This window comes from Equus asinus, chromosome 6, assembly GCF_041296235.1.
Source record: "Equus asinus isolate D_3611 breed Donkey chromosome 6, EquAss-T2T_v2, whole genome shotgun sequence".
NCBI lineage: Eukaryota > Metazoa > Chordata > Mammalia > Perissodactyla > Equidae > Equus > Equus asinus.
In genome coordinates, this window is record NC_091795.1 from 16,323,451 (window position 1) to 16,337,280 (window position 13,830).

The following is a 13,830-nucleotide window of genomic DNA, read 5'->3' on the forward strand; positions in this document are numbered from 1 at the left end:
TGCTTCACATGGCGTCTCACTCTCATCATCACAACAGGCCGCAAGGCCCAAGTCACAGCTGAGGGGAAGGTTGGCTTCTGACTCCAGAGCCTGGTCTCCAACTCTGGAGTGTGCTGCCTCCACCAGTCTCTCCTTGCGGCGGCCCCGGTGTCCACTGAGCATTAGCAATCACTGAGATGGACGCTTTGTCTTTTGACCTTCTGTAGTCATTTCTGCATTCGTTTCTAACTTTTTATACTCCCAAACTGTATAGTCCACATGCTGCCATCTTGTTTTTCTAGTAAGCCGATAAATTCAGCCCCCTCCTTTTTCATATTGCCTATATGATCTCCCGAGTCAAAACTCTTTCTCTATGTGAAACTCGATGCTGAGTGAAATAAGTCAGAGGGAGAAAGTCAAATACCATATGATCTCACTCATAAGTAGAAGATAAAAACGACAAAAAAAAAAAAAACCAAAAACACATAGCATTGGAGATTGGACTGGTGGTTACCATTGGGGATGGGGGGAGCGGGGAGGGCAAAAGGGGTGATTAGGGTCACATGTGAGGGGTTGCACTATAATTAGTATTCAGGTGGTGAATATAATGTAATGTATCCAGAATTTGAAATATGATGTACATCCGAAAAAAATAAAAATTTAAAAAAAAAAACGAAACTTAACCTGCTCTGGGTATCATGAAAAGCTTAGTTCGCAAAATGATTCTCTAGCTAGTGGATTGGATGGCAGTACAATGGTAGATGCTGGCCTTTGGCTACTATTTGGTCACCTCCCACCTTCTTTCCTACTTGCCTGTCACCTCCCCCTTACCCCCCCATCCCCTGCACCATTATCATCTGCTTCAGCTTTGGGGGCAGGCTTGGCTCTAAGGGCTTCCGGGACATTCTGCAAAGGGAAGAGCTGCTGCTTTTGTGACCTCAGGATTGTGGGAAGTAAAACCATTAAAAACAGAATTTTTCAGGATACTCTCGTTTGTATTTCTCTCCTACTTTATGACTCACCCTTTTAATTTGTTTTAATGTACCTATCAATTACATGATAATATTTTGTTTAAAAAGCTTCTGGCTGCATGGTATAATAGTGGAAGATGTGCATATAGCGTTCCATCAGTGTTTATTTCAGTTGAACACCAAAATATTATAATGAGTACCAGTAACGATTTAATTATTGCGTGACGTGAGGCCACCTATTGTGGATGCCTTTTCCTAGTATTGTATAGCCCTATGATGGGAGATGAGGAATCAAGAGCCCTGAGTTCCGTGTTCACCAGCTGTGTAGCCTTGAGCAAAACTGCTTCACTGCTCTGAGCATGACTTTCAGTTGCAAACTGGGGAAGATCCTTTCTCTGCCTGATAGGATATAAGGTTATGCATTATATAAGGTTGTTGTGAGGATCAAATGGGAAGATTTATTTGAGTAAGAGTAGTGTGCAAACTTTAAAATATTATATGAATATAAGCAGTGGGTGTTTGCTAATTTATTTGTTCAGTCATTCAACAAATATTTGCTGGGATCTTTATATACACCAGACATTGTTCTAAGAATTGGTGATTCAGTAATTGTATTTATCTCTTGCTGTGTAATAAATTACCCCCAAACCTAGCAGCTTAAAACAGCAAATTTTTATCATGTTTCTGTTTTTGTGAGTGAGGAACTTAGGAGCAACTTAGCTAAGTAGTTGTGGCTTGGGATCTCTCATGAGATTGCTGTCAAGATATCAGCAGAAGCTGCAGTCCTCTGAAGGCCTGTGCGTGGTGGGTCGTCTTCACGGTGGCTCACTCATGTAACTGTTGGTAAAAGGCCTCAGTTTTTGCCAGCTCTTGGCAGGAGGCCTTAGTTCTTCATCATGTGGAACCCTCCATAGGACTGCTTGAGGGTTCCCACGTCATGGCAACTGGCGACCCCAGAGCAGGTGATCCAAGAGAAAGAACAAGGAGGAGACTACAGTGTCTTTAGTAATTAAATCCTAAGAGTCACATACCATCACTTCTGCCATATTCTGTTCATAAGAAGCCAAGCTAAGGAGTGGGCAATTAAGTGCCATCTCTTGAAGAGAAGAATATCAGAAAATTTGTGAATGTATTTTAAAACTACTACAGTGCTGGATGAGGAAGATAGTCAAGACTCCTGCCCTGGTGGAGCATGTGTTCTAATGGAGAAAACAGACAATAAGTGACCAAATAAATAAAATATCAGCTAAAGAGACGTCTGTGTGTGTGTGTGTGTGTGTGTGTGTGTGTGTGTGTGTGTGTGTATACACTCAGTGTCCCCAAGAAGAACCAGAATCTTCTAATCTTTTAAGTTTCCTGGTATCTCTGGAAAATAAGCCAAAAAAATATTGGGTTGGGGCATACTTTTCAAATTAAGGTGGCTGAGGTTCTTTAACTGACTGTATAATTTGCTTATACTAAATACAACCGTTTTGATTGCCTACAATTAACCTAAGCGTCTAGAAGATTGAGTTAGATCCCAAACTTGGTAGTATCTTAATGGCAGATAAAATCTGCTAACAGTTGCAGTTTGACTAATATCTGTTTTAAATTTTGTGAAAAAGCTAAAGGGGAATGGCCTGAAGTTGTTTTTAAGGATTTCATTTGGTTTGTACTTGGATTTATCTTCCAGCCCTGGAGCTTTTAGCTGCACGTGAAGTGACATATGCAGAAGAGTAGTACTACTTTGCATTAATCTTGAACACTATAGTAAGTTGATGACAGACAAGGCAACTTATCAAAAGTGCATTTAAGTAAAGACATGGTTTACTGGGCATTAAACCACAACAGCAGGTGTTGATAAGCTCCAGTGAGTAAGCTAGTTTTACCTCACTTATTTTTTAACAGCAAGAAATTAGTTTCACCTTGAATTTAAGTGGGACAGAATTGAGATTTCTGGAATGGTGGTGTGAGGATCTCAGGGACTTCTCCCCATAAGTGGATTTGCTAAGCTGATCACAATTAGCAAAGACAATCAGTCAGAGTATCTGGAGATTGATCAAAGAACGTAGAATGAATTGAGAAATATTTATTCAACAAAATCTCTGTAAACTTGGCAAGAAAGTGGGAGGCCACAGCACTCAGGCTGGAGACGGCACCCAGGGCTCCACAGCTCTGCCTTGCAGAAGAAGGTTTCGGTGGGCTCAGCAGCCAAGTGGACGTTCCCATCTCCCCCAGCTCACTGGAGTGAAAGAGCTATTCCAGGTAGATTTGGCAGCCAGAGAGCGTTGGCAGATCTCGTTGTCCACAGGCTTATCTTGAGTGGCTCGTGGCAGTCAGGGGATGCTTGTCCCCCCACACTCAGTTCCCACCATCTAGGGCTGATCAGAGTGGGCAGCTGGTGAAAAGAACAGTCCCTCTCTCCTACACAACTGTGTTGTAGGAGAGCTTCTTTAGTGTGCTTGGTGGCTGAGTGACAGGCCCTGTATGTCCCAGCTTCCTAGGGCAAAGACCTGGGTAGATTTGACAGTCAGTGAACCTAGGGATGAGTCTGATCAAAGATGTGCAAGACTTGTACACTGAAGTCTCCAAACATTACTGAGAGTAATTAAAGAAAACCTACATAAGTGGAGAGATAAAAAGAACCAATACCATTAAGGTGTCACTTCTCCCCAAATTGATCTATTTCGGTGTGGTCCCAATCGCAATCCCAGCAGGCTTTTTTGGTAGAAATTGCCTATAATCTAGCTAATTGTAAAATTCATACAGAATGTAAATAAGTTGTCAAAATAGTAATGTAATAGACAGTAGTCAGCCGTTTATCATAGATTATTGAACACGCAAGAAAATAACCCATAATCAAGAGGAAGAATAGAAACAGTTCTAGAAATGACAGAGATAATGGAAGTAACAGACAGGGAATTTAGTATGTATATTATATATGTTCAGCAATTTAAAGGAAAACATGAAGGAAAAGTAGACAATATTTAAAAAAAACAAAACGGAACCTCTGGAGCTGAAAAATAGTTTCTGAAATGAAAATTTCACTGGGTAAGATTAATAACAATGTATTGTTATTAGAAAAGCTCAGTGAACTTGAAGACATAGTGACAGAAGTAACCCAAACTGAAGCACGGGAAGGAAAAATGACTAGAAAAAGAATAAACAAACCCTTGGTGACCTGTGGTACAATAGCAGGCAATCTGACTCATGTGTGAGTGAGTTCCCAGGAATTGGCGAGGGCGGCAAGGGGGCCTGTCAAAGACCTGCAGTAAACCCAGTGCAAGAGGAACACAAAGAAAACCACACCAAGCCACATGATATATTCAAGTTGCTGAAAACCTGATAAATAGAAAAGCAGCCAGGAAACAGAATTCTGTAGAGAGTCACAAAAGATGAGAATGACTGCTGGCTCTTCATCAAAGATAATGCAAACCAAAAATCAACAAAATGGCATCTTTAGAGTACCAAAAGAAAAATTGTCTTTTGGTACTAGAATATTATATCCAGCATAAATGTCCTTCACAAATAAAGAGATTTCCAGACAAAAGCTATGATGTGAGGCCAGCAGACTGTCACTATAAGAAATCTTAAGGAAGTTCCTTTAAATTCTGAAGGCAGTAAGTAATCCAGACAAAAACACAGATCTAAACAAATGAATGAAGACCACCAAAAGGGTGAAAATACATGGATAAATATAAAAGACATTTTTTCTCATTAAAAAAACTTGAAGATAATTGAGCTTTTTTTAATATAGAAAATCCGTTTTTTTTCTTTTTCTTTTAAGATTGGCACCTGACCTAACAACTGTTGCCAATCTTCTTCTTTTTTTTTCTGCTCTGTCTCCCCAAATCCCCCCAGTACATAGTTGTATATCTTAGTTGCAGGTCCTTCTAGTTGTGGCATGTGGGATGCCACCTCAACGTAGCCTGACATGTGGCACCTTGTCCATGCCCAGGATCCGAACCAGGGAAACCCTGGGCCACTGCAGTGGAGTGTGTGAACTTAACCACTCGGCCACAGCGCCAGCCCCAGATAATTGACTTTTAAGAACAAATAATTAGAATGTTTTGTGAAATTTATAACTTGTATATGTTACATGTATGATGACAATAGAACAAAGGGGGGAGTGAATGGAAAAATTGAGTTGTGAAGTTCTTACAGTACATGTAAAGTGGCATAGTAGTATTTGTAGTGAGACTGTGATAAGATGAAACAAACCCTGGAGGAAACGTTAAAATCATTAAAAAAAAAAACCCAAAGAAGTATAGTTAATAAAGCAGTCAAGGAGGTAAAATGGAATACTAAAAGATTTACTCAGTTCACTGAAAAGAAGGCAGCTAAAGAAGGCAAAAGAAATAAAAAACAGATGGGGGTAAAAAGGAAACAAATAGCAAGATGCTAGACTTAAACCCAGTTATATGAAAAATTATAATAAATGTCAACGGTTTTAACACCAGTTCTCAGACTGTATTAAAAAAGAAAGATCCAAGCATATGCTGTCAATAAGAAATAGACTTTATTTTTGAATTCATATTTAATTTTTTAACCTTTGGCTTTGAAATAATTTTAGAGAAAAGATGCAAAGATAGTACAAAGAATTCCCCTGTGCCCTTGACCTGTATTCCCCATTTGTTAACATTGTGCATTTGCTTTGTCATTCATAATCTCCATCTCTGCCTCTTCTTTCCTTCCTCCTCCCTCCCTTTCCCTATATGTCTTTCTGTATATACATATATAACTATTTTTCTGAATTTTTTGAGAATCAACTGTAGACATGTTGCTCTTTTACTTCTAAAAACCTGTGTATTTTTTTTAATAAATATGGATATTATTTTACAAGACCACAGTGTACTTATCAAAATCAAGAAATTAACACTAGCATACTATTATTTAGTGTATAGACCTTATTTGGATGTTGTCAATTGTCCCATTAATGACTTTTATTTTAAAAAGAAAAGAAATTTTTGTTCTAAGCCTCAAGCCACTGTCTCTCATATTTAATTTTCTTGTCTCTAGCCTCTACTTTAATGTGGAACAATTGATTTATCTTTCTTATCTTTTAGGACTTTGACATTTTTGAAAAGTAGAATCCATTTATTTTGTAGAATATCCTAGTTTGGGTTTTCAGATGTTTTCCTCATGATTCAATTCAGATTGTCAGTTTTGGGCAGGAGTATCACTTAAGTTTATGTCCTGCTAGTTCATTTGATTATCAGGAAGCACATGAGGTCTATTTGTTCCATTCTTCTTTTGTAATTCATAAATATCTTGCAGAGAAGTACCTTGAGACCATGTAAATATACTGTTTGGCATCAAACCCTCTCTAGTTTTAGCATTTATTGTTGATTCTTGCCTGCAACAGTTACTACTATCTATATTATATCTATTTCTGTATCTATGTATATTAAAAACCATGAGTTGTTACTGATACCTCCAGTTTTAATACATCATCACAGTGGTCCTTCTGTCCTTCCCTTTTCTGTTTCTGTTTATTCTCCAACAATGAGAAATCTGGGTCCAGTTGTCTGCAATATGTATATTGATTGCTCTTAGAATACAGATAAATTTGTGTCAAAATTGTTAACTCATGTCACCATGAAAAACAAACCTACTAATTAGACTACAATGTTTAAAATTCATTATTTTCTTTAGTCTGAATGTGTATGGTCAAAATATTACATTCCAAACTTATACATGTTATAATGTTCTTCATCTTTCTCTCCATCCTTTGCCCTCCATCTCCCCCCCCCCCCATTGTGATTATGTTCATTCAAAATAAAGTTTGATTCATTGGTTTCTGTCTATATTCCATTTGGGATTTTTACCTCCATTTTAAAAATTCACTTATTTAAATATGTGAAACAATAGAATTCAAAAAGGACGATACAAAAATGTCATGCATGAATATTTTCTTATATCTCTTCTTTCTTATGCAAAAGGAAGTGCATATAGATTCTCTTTTGCATTTTGTTTTATCCACTTAAAATTATACCCTGAAAACCTCTATATCAGTTCAGAGACCTTTATCATTAATTGTATGCAGTTGCAACATACTATATTATGTGGTTGCGCCATCATTTTTTCACCCATTGTCTTCTATATGAGCAACTTGTTTCCAGTATTTTGCAGTTGCAAGTAGTGCTTAAAAGACTAACCTTGCGTATATATAGTTTCATATTTTTGAAAGTTATCTTCAGAATAAATTCCTACAATTAGGATTTCTGAGTCAAAAGATAAATGTATATGTAATTTGTATTGTTGAAAGTATATGTTTAGGATAAATTCCAAGAAGCACTATTGGTGAGTCAAAAGGTAAATGCATATGTAGTTTTGCTAGGTATTGACAAATTCTACTTCAAGAGTTGTGCCAATTTGCATAACCACCATCAGTAAATAAGAGTGCCTATTTTCCTATAGCCTTTACAACAGAATATGTTATAATACTTTTTAATTTTTGTCAATCCGATAGGTCAAATTCTATCAAATTCTAGCATCATTTCGTTTTAGTTGTCTTTCTGTAATTATAAGTGGGGTTGTATATCTTTCTGTATATCTAAGAGCCGTGCTTATATTTATCTTTGGATATCATCTGTTCATGTTTGTTCCACCCATTTTTCTATAAGACTTTTAATCTTTATTTCTTTCATTTTTAACAGTTCTTTCTTTATTAGAGATATTAGTCCTATATTGCAAATATTATCTCCCTATTGGTCAGTAGTCTTGATATTGAAGAAATGTACTTTAAGTATAAAAATACAAGTAGCTTAAAAGTAAAAAGATTGGTGGGAGGGAGTACCACTAGTCTTAAAAATGCTGGGTGGTTATATTACTATCCAGCAAATTCGACTTTAGGACAAGGAATATTATTAGGGATAAAGAGAGACATTTTGTGATTATAAAAGGACGATTCACCATGAGGATACAACAGTCCTAAATCTGTGTTAACCTAATATCAGAGATGTAAAATACATGAAGAAAAAATAAACGGAAATAAAGGGAAAAATAGACAAATCCACAATTATAGTTGGAGATTTCAACAGTCATCTGAAAATAACTGATAAAGTAGATAGGAAATCAGTAAGAGTACAGAAGACTCGAAGACACTATCAATCAACTTAACCTGGTAGATATTTATTAAATATTACACCCAACAATAGCAGATTATTATGTTCTCTGACACAGAAGAATTAAATTAGAAATCACTAACAAGAAAAGTTTGGAAATTTTTTAAATTGGAAATTAAAGCATGTAGCAAAATTCATCATCTTTATTTAATATTCGTGATTAAAAACACTCAGCAAACCAGGAATCAAAAAGAATTTCCTCAACCTGATAAAGAGCATCTGTGGAAAAACAAAAGCTAACACGATACTTGATGGTGAAAGATTGAATGCATTCTTTCTATTGAGAACACAAGGCAAGGATGTCTACTTTCATCGCTTCTATTCAATATTGTACTGGATGTGCTATTCATTACATTAAGGCAAAAAATAGAAATAAAAGGTGTTCGTCTACAAACAGCATGATTATATACATAGGAAATCCTAAGGAATATACCCAAAAAGCCATGAGAATAAGTGAGTTTAGCAAGATTGAAGGACATATGTAGTCAATATCAGAAATTCTGTTTCTTTATGACAAGGGCAAAAGTAAAATATTTTAGAAAAATGCTGTTTACAATAGCCTCAAAAACGTTACATACTTCAGGATAAATTTAACAAAAAGTTTTTGAAACCCATTCACTGAGTTCTATAATAAGAGATATTCTGTGTTCATAGATTGAAGAACTGCTAATATGTTAATTCTTCCCAGATGGGTTTTAGATTAAATGCATTCCAATTAAAATCCCAGCAGACGAATACTCTAGTTTCTCTTCAGATCGTATAAATCTTTCGCCTTTTACTAAAGATTTCCGTGGAGAGGAACAACTCTAAAATGGGCAGAGGACATGAACAGACATTTCTCAAAAGAAGATATGAATATGGCCAATAGACACATGAAAAGATGTTCATCATCGCTAATCATCAGGGAAATGCAAATCAAAACTACACTAAGATATCACCTTACGCCCGTTAGATTGGCAAAAACATCCAAAACCAAGAACGACAAATGTTGGAGAGGTTGTGGAGAAAGAGGAACCCTCATACACTGTTGGTGGGAATGCAAACTGGTACAGCCACTATGGAAAACAGTATGGAGATTTCTCAAAATGTTAAAAATAGAAATACCCTATGACCCAGCCATCCCATTACTGGGTATCTATCCTAAGAACCTGATATCAGATATCTCAAGAGTCCGTTGCACCCCTATGTTCATCGCAGCATTATTTACAATAGCCAAGACGTGGAACCAGCCTACATGCCCAGAAACTGATGATTGGATAAAGAAGATGTGGCATATATACACAATGGAATACTACTCAGCCATAAAAAAAGACGAAATTGGCCCATTCACAACAACGTGGATGGACCTCGAGGGCATTATGTTAAGCGAAATAAGTCAGTCAGAGAAAGACGAACTCTATATGACTCCACTCATAGGTGGAAATTAGTATATTGAGAAGGAGATCTGATCGGTGGTTACCAGGGAAAAGTGGGGGTGGGGGGAGGGTACGGAGGGGGAAGTGGTGTACCCACAATATGACTAACAAAAATGTACAACTGAAATTTCAAAAGGTTGTAATCTATCATAACATTAATAAAAAAAAATAAAAAATAAAAAAAAAAATAAATAAAAAAAAAAAATCCCAGCAGACGATTTTCTAGATATTGACAAACTGGTTTTCAAACTTACATGGGAGCATTAGGATAACCCAGACAAGTTTTGAAAAGAAGGACCAAATTGGAGGATTTAAACTACCTCTTTTGAAGACTTAGTTTAAAAGCTTTATGACATTTTGTGCCATATGTACATGGAAACAAAAAATGAACTTTAAATTAAATTACCTCACACCAAAACCCAGGATTAACTTTAACAGGACAATAGGCCTATATGTAAAAGCTGAAAGTATAAAACTTTTAGAATAAACATAGAAATCTTTGCAGCCGGGGAAAATTATTATCAGGATACCATAAAAGAAAAAATGATAAATCAAACTTCAAAGTTAAAAATTTCTGCGCTTCAGAGACCCTTTTCCCCCTGGTTTTATTAAGATACAATTGACTTGTAACAATGTAACATTGTGTAAATTTAAAGTGTACAGTAATAATTTGATATATGTATATATTGTGAAATGATTACCACAGTAAGTTTTGTTAACATTCATCACCTCACATAGTTACAAATTTCTTTTCCTGTAATGAGCTTGTAAGATCTGCTCTCTTAGTAACTTTCAAATATACATTATGGTATTGTTAACTTTAGTGACCATGCTGTACATTACATCCACAGAACTTGCTTATTTTATAACTGGAAATTTATAATGTTGACCATCTTCACTGATTTGCTTACACCCCACCCCTCATCTCTGGCAACCACCAATCTATTCTCTGGTTCTATGAGTTCAGTTTTTTTAGATTCCACATAATTGAGATCATACGGTATTTATCTGATTTATTTCACTTAGCATAATGTCTTGAAAGTTCATCAGTGTTGTTGCAAATGGCATGATTTCCTTCATTCCTCTGACTGAATAATAGTACATTGTACATTTACCACATTTTCTTTGTTCTTTCATTTATCAGTGGACACTTAGGTAATTTCCATGTCTTGGCTATTGTAACTAATACCACAATGAACATGGAAGTGCAGATATCTCTTTGAGCTGGTGTTTTCATTTCCTTCAGTAAATACCCAGAAATGGACTTACCGGATCATATGATAGTTCTATTTTTAATGTTTTAAGGAACCTCCATACTGTTTTCCATAGTAGCTGAACCAATTTACATTCCCACCAACAGTGTACAAAGGTTGCCTTTTCTCCACGTCCTCTCCAACATTTATTGTTTCCTGTCTTTTTGATAATAGCCATTCTGTCAGGTGTGAGATAATATCTCATTGTGATTTTGGTTTGCATTTCCCTGATGATTAGTGATGTTGAGGATCTTTTCATGTAGCTAATGGCCATTTGAATATTTAATATCTATTCAGATCCTTTGCTCATTTTTACATTTGGATTATTTGATTTTTTGCTGTTGAGTTGTCTGAGTTCCTTATATATTTTGATATTAATCCCTTATCAGATGTGTGACTTGCAAATATTTCCTCCCATTCCCTACATTGCCTTTTCATTTTGTTGATTATTTCTTTTTGTGTACAGAAGCATTTTACTTTGATGTAGCATCACTTGTCTAGTTTTGATTTTGTTTCTTGTACTTTAGGTGTTATATCCAAAAACTTGTTGCCAGGACCCATGTCAATGAGCTTTTTTCCTGTATTTTCTTGTAGAAGCCTTACGGGTTTGGGTCTTACATTTAAGTCATTAATCCATTTTGAGTTCATTTTTGTTAGTAGTGTGAGATAGGGGTCTAGTGTCATTGTTTTGCATGTGAATATCCAGTTTTCCCACCACCCTTTATTGAAGAGACTGTCTTTTCTCCATTGAGTGTCCTTGGCTCCCTTGTCAAATAGTTGACCATATAGGCATGAGTTTATTTCTGGACTCTTAATTCTGTTTCATTGGTGCATGTGTCTGTTTTGATGCCAGTACCACACTGATTTGATTACTATAACTTTGTAATATAGTTTGAAATCAGGAAGTGTGATTCATCTAGCTTTGTTCTTCTTTCTGAGGATTGCTTTGGCTATTCAGGGTCTTTTGTGGTTCCAAACTCTTTAGGATTTTTTTTCTATTTCTGTAAAAGATGTTATTGGAATTGTGATAGGGGTTGCATTGGATGTATAGATCACTTTAGGTATTATGGACATTTTAACAATATTCTTCCAATCCATGAACATAGGATATCTTTCCATTTATTTGTGTCTTCAGTTTCTTTCATCAGTGTCTTACAGTTTTCAGTGTAGACATCCTTCACCTCATTGGTTAAATTCATTCCTAAGTATTTTATTGTTTTTTGGTACTATTGTGAATGGGATTGTTTTATTTCTTTTTCAGGAAATTCCTTGTTGGTGTAAAGAAACACTACTGATTTTTGAATGTTGATTTTTCTATCCTGTAACTTTACCAATTAGTGTATTAGAGCAAACAGTTTTTTGGTGGGGTTTTAGGATTTTCTATAGATAAGATCATATCATCTGCAAATAGTTACAATTTTACTTCTTCCTTTCTGATTCTGATGCCTTTTCTTTCTTTCTTTTTTTTTTTTTTTTTTTGCCTGATTGCTCTGGTTGGGACTTCCAGTACTATGTTGAATAGGAGTGGTAAGAGTGGGCACCCTTGTCTTGTTCCTTATCTTAAAACATTTCAACTTTTCGCCACTGTGCTGTTAGCTATGGGCTTTTCATTTGGGGCCTTTATGATGTCGAAGTACATTCTTTCTGTACCTAGTTTGTTGAGAGTTTTTATCGTGAATGGATGTTGAATTTTGTTAAATGTTTTTTCTGCATCTATTGAGGTGATCATATGATTCTTTTATTCTATTAATGTGATGTACCACTTTTGTTGATTTGCATATGTTAAATCATCCTTGCATCCCAGGGATAAATTCACTTGATCACAGTGTATAATCCTTTTAATGTGCTGTTGAATTTGGTTTATTAGTATTTTGCTGAGAATTTTTGCATCTAAGTTTACCGTGGATGTTGGGCTGTAGTTTTCTTGCCTTGTAGTATCCCTATCTAGCTTTGATATCAGGGCAATGCTGGCCTCATAAAATGAGTTTGGAAGAGTTCCCTCCCATTCAGTTTTTTGGAAGAGTTTGAGAAAGATTGGCATTAATTCTTCTTTAAATGTTTGGTTAATCACCAGTGATATCATCTTGTTCTGGGCTTTACTTTGTTCGGATATTTTGATTACTGATTCAATCTCCTTATTTGTTACTGCTCTGTTCAGGTTTTCTGTTTCTTCATGATTCAGTCTTGGTAGATTGTATTTTTCTAGGAACTTATCCATTTCTTCCAGGTCATCCAATTTGTTGACATATAGTTGTTCATAGTAGTCTCTTATGATCCTTTGTATTTCTGTTGTATCAGTTGTAATCTCCTTTGCATTTGTAATTTTATTTATTTGAGTCCTCTCTTTTTTTTCAGTTAGTCTAGCTCAAGGTTTGTCAATTTTGTTTATCTTTTCTAAGAACCAACTCTTAGTGTTGTTAATCTTTTCTATTGTTTTCCTTTTTTGTTCTTTTTCATTTATTTTTGCTCTAATTTTTATTCTTTCCTTCCTTCTGCTAACTTAGAGCTTGGTTTGGTTTGTTTCTGGTTCCTTGAGGTATAAAGATAGTTTATTTATTAGTGATCTTTCTTTTTTCTTGTTGTATGCATTTATAGCTATAAACTTTCCTCTTGGAACTGCTTTTGCAGCATCCCTTAAGGGTTCTTGACAGGTCAGCTGGTAGTGGCCTTGGGCAGGTGGGTCTTGCTTTCAGGGTCTCTATTAGCCAAGGCCACTTCCTGATCACAGAGGTGAGGAGAGTTGCTGCTAGCTGTAATCAGTTGGATAGGACTGTTAATTGGTATGTTTTGTTTCCATTTTCCTTTGTGTCAGGATACTTTTTTACTTCCCTTTTGATTTCTTCTTTGATCCTTTGGTTATTTCAGAGTTTGTTGTTTAATTTCCATGTGTTTGTGAATTTTCCAGTTTTCTTTCTGTTGTTCATACCATTTTAATCAGAAAAGATACTTGGTATGATTTCAGTCTTCTTAATTTGCTAAGACTTTTTTTGTGGCCTAAGTTTGATCTGTCCTAGAAAATGTTCAGTGTATGCTTGAGAAGAATATGTATTCTGCTATTGTTGGATAGAATGTTCTGTATATGTCTGTTAGATCCATTTGGTCTATA

At 35.7% G+C, this 13,830-nt stretch overlaps 1 protein-coding gene and 1 non-coding gene across 3 annotated transcripts in view; both read left to right on the top strand.

The window, feature by feature from the left end:
* Positions 1-13,830, top strand: part of TMEM131 (transmembrane protein 131) — a 219,633-nt gene that overhangs the window by 81,744 nt on the left and 124,059 nt on the right. The gene's annotated exons all lie outside the window — the stretch shown is intronic.
* LOC123286767 (U5 spliceosomal RNA) lies at positions 8,799-8,862 on the top strand. The gene has a single exon (XR_006529570.1). It is a non-coding gene; the product is annotated as a U5 spliceosomal RNA (small nuclear RNA).